At 43.7% G+C, this 6,000-nt stretch overlaps 1 protein-coding gene across 2 annotated transcripts in view; it reads right to left on the bottom strand.

Annotated features, from left to right (window-relative positions):
- Positions 1–828: 828 nt before the first annotated feature.
- CDK14 (cyclin dependent kinase 14) overlaps positions 829–6,000 on the bottom strand; it is a 624,401-nt gene continuing 619,229 nt past the window's right edge. For both annotated transcript variants that reach the window (XM_014522234.2, XM_025210005.1), the window contains exon 14: positions 829–3,754. The gene's annotated coding sequence lies outside the window, so the exon portion shown is untranslated. The remainder of the gene's footprint in view (positions 3,755–6,000) is intronic.

Genomic DNA, 6,000 nt, shown 5'->3' with positions numbered 1-6,000 from the left:
AAAGTTTTCATGTGCTGCATGTGCAGATTTACTATCCTACACAATGATTTTCTTTAAAAATATATATAAAAATAAAGAGACCAAACCAATTCAGGATACTATGCAGTGATGATGCAGTTGATACTATCACAGTGCTAGAGTGTCCTGACCAGTGCTGTGCAACCCTCCGCTAGGTATGATGTGTTAGGGCTAGGTGACCCTAACCCTACAGGACTGTGGACTACTCCATCTCCAGCTGGTTAACTTATAAAGTTCAGACATATGAACTTAAACATCCCAAGAATCCTCCTTTCCCACAGACCATCCACATCACCACCTCCCCCTATCAGCCACTTACTTCAGGGGGCTAAAGCATGCTTTTCTGTTTCATGTGCCTGGTACAGCTGCCCTGAAATTTCAAGGATGCTAAACAGCTGCTCCCTCCTTTCTCTCAAGTAAAGCCATCAGCTCCCATCAATTTTGAACAGCATCTTCAAGGGACAGCCATGTGGTAGGAAAATGAAAGCTATCCCACTACTGCCATCAGTCACTATGGGTGAACAGGGACCAATAATGTCTAACAGCTTCTCAAGCACAGAGATTACTGTTTCTGCTTGTGCTTGGTTGCTAAACCAGCCAAGAGGAATAGGAAATGCTACATTGCATGCCCATAGTGTAACACAGAAGTGGCTGACAGCAGGAACAGGACTTTTTCCTGGTCCCTACAGCACTCTTTCAGAGCTAGGTTGCCTGTTCTTGCCCCAGGTAGAACAGATTTAGACTTGATTGGGGAGCAGCCATTGTCCTGCCTAATGTCCCCTAAAGAGCATTCAGCAGGCGGATAGCAGGAGGATGGTGAGCCAGTGTCTCTGTGGAGAGCTGTGGAGGAAACACCTGTTCAGTATGTTATTGACCCCGCCAACCCCCTCCTTCCTCACAAATAACAATAAAAAGAGGATCTCATATTTAGTATGGGATCTAGCTGATGGTTTTTGAAAGGTGACAACGAGGTAGGTAGGGACTGCTCTGGAAGGAGAGGGACAGGGAACACATCATGTAATCATCACAGCCAGGGCTTGGGAGTTTTCAAGACCTAGAACAACATTCAGAGCTTCATTAAACCTTGGATGGGTTTGGGGATCCAAGTGAACATTTTTGTAATAGCCTATGCTTGACCATGTCAGATTTCTGGATACAAAACATCCCTTCCCTCCAGAGCAAAACTCACACATGCATTCCAGAGCTTCCTCAACAGAAGAATAAATCTGTGAATGAACACAGCCCAAACTTGGGGCCTGAAGTCGGGTGCAAAACTGAGTGAACTGGTTCTTCAAATTGCCCCACATTCTGCTGGTAGTTCAGATACGCGTAGAACCTCTAAAAATTGAATCACTTTCTATTTACACCCTATCTATATTCATGTGCCTCACTTCAGGCACTCGGGTTTGATCATTTTGGCTACAAATTTTAATGATTTCAATGGTTGTTTAAATGTAGGGCTAGGGAGAGAAGAGAATTTCTCTCTCTCTTTCTCTCTCTCTCTCTCACACACGTGTGCGCGCGCACACACACACACACACACAACTTGAGCAAATGATATGTTTAATTTAAGATGTATAGTAAGGTGCTAGATTTGTAACCCTGTGAAGGGAACAGTTTGAGGAATTACTCTCTACATCAAATCATTACATGTTTTGTTGAGAAGAAGAATTGTGTACCTCCCTACTTAAGCTGCCAAAGTAGATCTATGTCTAAGAAACTATACTTCTTTTACTAACTGAAACCTTTGTTACATTTTTCAAAAAATCTTCAAATTTTTGCAGTAATGTAAAGCCTTTTTCTTTAAAAACCAGCTAATTTTAAATATTGAATGGCTTATGATTTAAGTAGCATAGATAATGTACAAAAGATTTTCCTCTTACAAAAAAATGAAACATGAAACTCAAAGTAAATTATAAATAAGACAGTTTCTGTGTGTGGTAAATTCAGAAGTTCAGTGGATTTTTTCTTCTTTCCCTTGTAAACATGGGAGAAAATTTGTAGCAAGTTTTAAACCGGAGTGTGATTTAAGTCACTTGCCATTTCTGAACTGCAAAGATGTCACAGGGGACATATAGTTTTAATGGCTATGCAGTTATTGGGTATATATTCACACCTTAACTGTGTTTGAAAGTACAGAATAATATTTATACTGGTTCATAAGACATACCTGGTACCTACTGGTACCTTCTGAACAATCAAGGATTTGCTTTATTGGGTGTTCTTTAGTAGTTCCCAGCAGAAACACTGCTAGAATGTGATTAACGGGTATTAATCAGAGTCGCTTTCCTCCTTCCAAATGAAACATTAAATGCTAAACCAATGCATTTTTATGACAGCACATGAACTCAGGAAGTAAAGAAACCTTTATATTTTGAATAAAAAGGCTTGAAACTCCCTTTCAAGCACTATTGTAACTCAACAGTAGAATTTGCTCCATTCCCAATATCTGTGTTCAGTTTTCTGCATTCTACATTGGAGCCGTCATACTCTACACATTTCTCTCACACCTAGCCTTTCTCCTCCAGCCAGAGGTAGCAGGCCATCCTTTTTAAAAATTATGTACTGCACTGTTTGCAAAGTGTGCATTTAAATGTTTCATTAAGAAAAAAGCAATTAAGTGTTTTCTAGTGCAGAATGTCTAAGGAAAGGTACATTGGTGAGAAACAGCAAATGTCTTGGATTAGGATGACTTTTCAGTGTGTTTTTAAGAAGCAGAAAACAAAGCTAGTTCTAATGGCTCATTCAGCAAATACTGTTTCTACATCCAAGTAGTTGTCCTAAGTTGCCCTAAAGTCATCTCAGTTCTCTTTCATCCTCTCCTTGTCATCTATTTCAGAAAATATTCCAGAAGAAAAATAGTGTGGAAAAAGTAAAAGATGTAATCAAGGCCCCAAAACATTAATGAATACTGTATATTCTTAATGGAACTAAAAGGATAAGAAATGTGTCACTGTATCTGTTATGGAATATGTCTTGTAATTTTTTTTGTGTGTATGCATGTTTGTTTTCAATGCAGGCCTATTTTGAAAACTGACATGCTACATAGTTTAAGCAGATTAACCAAATTCTGAGTTTCTAAATAAACATGCAATTATTGCCATGTTTAAAAAATGGATCTGAATGCTCTGGAAGGGCGGGAGAAGGGGGGTGGACAGGACATTTTAGGCGTAGTGGCACAGTACTGTAATTGTCAATCAATCCATCACATTGGGCTTGCACTAGCTAGAAATAGTCTTCCTGTAGGTTGCAAAATATTTCTCAAAGAAAACACACATTCTTTTATGCCACTATTTTTTTTATGTACAGACATTACTGAAGTAGTGTGAACACCAAATGTGTTGTCTTACTGTATTTAAGACATTGCTGGTGAAAGCATAAAAATCCTTACAAAGATGTTACACTGCTGTGGAAAATCAAACAAAATCAAACACAAAAGACTGAAAAGAGTACATGCCGTGTATCAGTAAGCAAAAGCTTAATCTTCACATAGTTCTCCGAAATCACAAGGTATCCAAATGCGTGCAAGGTTTTAAATAATTGCAGGGGAAAACAGTATCTTGCCAGCTTCAATTTTCTTTTGAATGAAATCCACCAGAGAGAGAGAGAGAGAGAGAGAGAGAGAGAGAGAGAGAGAGAGAAAGAGGGAGAGAAAGGAAACAGGGCCATGGTTCCTTCATATTACTGGTCTCCTCATTAAATGTTGTTCCCTTCCTTCAGACTGGTGATCTTAATCCTGTAATGAAACAACAGAAATTATAATAAGACTTATAAGCTGCATCATTTCATGATCTGTGAACCTAAAACAACAAGTTTTCCCCAAATCAGCCTCTTTTCTTCAATTCTGAATAACATACAGAAAGAAGCCCAACACACATTCGACAAGACATTTCAACAAAACGGAAACGCAAACGTCAGTCTTTTCAAATAAGATGCTCAAAGTGAGGCACCTAAATCCAGACAGAGGCATCTACATAAAAGTGACTTGATCTTTAGCTGTCATGGGCACCCACATTTCCCACTGAGTTTGTACACTAATATTTATGGTAACAGAGTGCTGTCTCTGCAGCAAAGATGTTCAAGCACCACGTGAGTAGAGAGTAACCTGCTGGTTACTGCTGCACACTTCGGAATTTACAAGCTATACCTGCTTCTTTTCCTTAATCCTCTCCTGTCAAGCACTAAGTGATCTCTCTAGTGGCAGCTCGTTTGATAGGGCATCTCAGATAGGGTTAGATTGTCAACCGTTTCCCTCATACTTTGCCCCCAAAAGGGATTTGGTAACACGAGTGTATATTACAGATAGACCACTGATAGACATTCAGCTTAAGATGTGATGGGATCTAATCCTCGATCCAACAATTGTGTGTCCTCCCATGGCACAGATAAAGCCAATCAGCTGATTGTCAGTTGGGGCCAGGACGCAAAACAGTTCCTAGTCCTAGCTGATAATCGGTTTGGTATATGGGGAGCCTGGCATTGAGCTGCCACAGCCTGATACCAGGCTCCCTGTGCATGGGGAGCTGTATTAGCCCCATATGACAGCCAACTGAGCGGTGCATATGGTTTTGACAGGTCCCAGTGCATGGGGAGCCCAGCATCAGGCTGCAGCAGCCCTCTGCTGGACTCCCTGCACATCAGGACCTGTCCCAGTTTCAAAATGACCAAAACTGGTTTGAGATCAACCTGGTTGAATGTAGTATCAGACTTAACTGATTTGTTTCAAACTGATTTATGCAATGTCTGTCCCAGACCCCTTGCTGATTTAAGATAAACCAGACACCCCCAGGAACCCAGCATGCTCTCTGGGCTGGACTGGGATCTCTGCTCCAGCTGCAGGGCTGACCCCCTCTGCTCTCTAGCTGGAGCAGAGGTGAGCCCTAGCAGAGACACCAGCCAGTATGGCCCTGTTAAGACAAAGTAGGCAGTCCCTCCTTCCCCCACCACAGCTGGGGTCAGCCTGTCTGCTGGGGAGCAGAAGGGAGGGGGCTGCAGTGGGGGCCCCTGGAGCCGGGAGACCCCGGCTACAGGGAAGGGACAGAGGGAGAAATTAATCCTTCTCCCTGCCCCCTTTGCTTTTAACGGGGCCATGCTGGGTTGGTTGTCCCGCAGGGTGGGGAGGGGGGCTCTGTTCCATGCTGGGGGCACTCTTCCCCCTCCTCCTCCTCCTCCCGGGGTGGGGAGGGGGACTCTGTGAGGCACTGGATGGGGACTCTTCCTCCTCCTCCGCTTCCCCCCCTGCCCCTGAGGAGCTGGGAGGGGGTGCTCCATGCAATGCTGCCCAGCCCCAGAGCAGGGGCAGGGGGCAAGGGGAGGCTCTATTCCATGCTGGGGCAAACTCTTCCCCCTTCTCTTCCTCCTCCCAGAGGGGCAGCAGGAGCACGGAGCTCAGCTGGGTAGGGTGCGGGTGTAGGGAGGGCTGTTCTAGCACTCCTGGGATTCTGGCTTGAGCCACTGCAGGCATGTGCCAAACATCTATCCACTTGCAAACCAGTTCACTTTGCAAGACTGAATCAATTCAGGCTTAGGGTTTTTGAATGTCTGTCCCTAGCCTAACAGTTTATGGCCAGTGTTCCTTGTCCTCCCTTGGGGTGCCCTAGTGAACAGTTTTTCTCCCAGCTCCCAATATTCACCCCTTACATACTTACAGATGGCCACCAAGTCCCCCCTCAGTCTTCTCTTTCCCAGGCTGAACAGTCCTAGATTCCTTAGTTTTTCCTCATTAGGTTTGTCCTCCAGGCCCTTCATCATTCTTGTGGCCCTTCTCTGGACCCTTTCAAGATTCCCCATGTCTTTTTTGAAGTGTGGTGCCCATATCTGGACACAGTACTAAAGCTGGGGCCTCCCTAGCACCAAGTAGAGAGGAGGTATCACTTCCTTAGCTCTGCTCACAATGCATTGGCTAATGCATCCTAGTATGCTATCAGCTCTGTTGACTACAGCATCGCACTGGTGGCTCATGTTCATTCTGTGATCAGCCAT

The sequence above is a fragment of the Alligator sinensis genome, unplaced genomic scaffold, assembly GCF_000455745.1.
Source record: "Alligator sinensis unplaced genomic scaffold, ASM45574v1 scaffold479_1, whole genome shotgun sequence".
NCBI lineage: Eukaryota > Metazoa > Chordata > Crocodylia > Alligatoridae > Alligator > Alligator sinensis.
The sequence above is the reverse complement of the archived record's forward strand: the minus strand, read 5'-3'. Positions and strand labels throughout refer to the sequence as shown.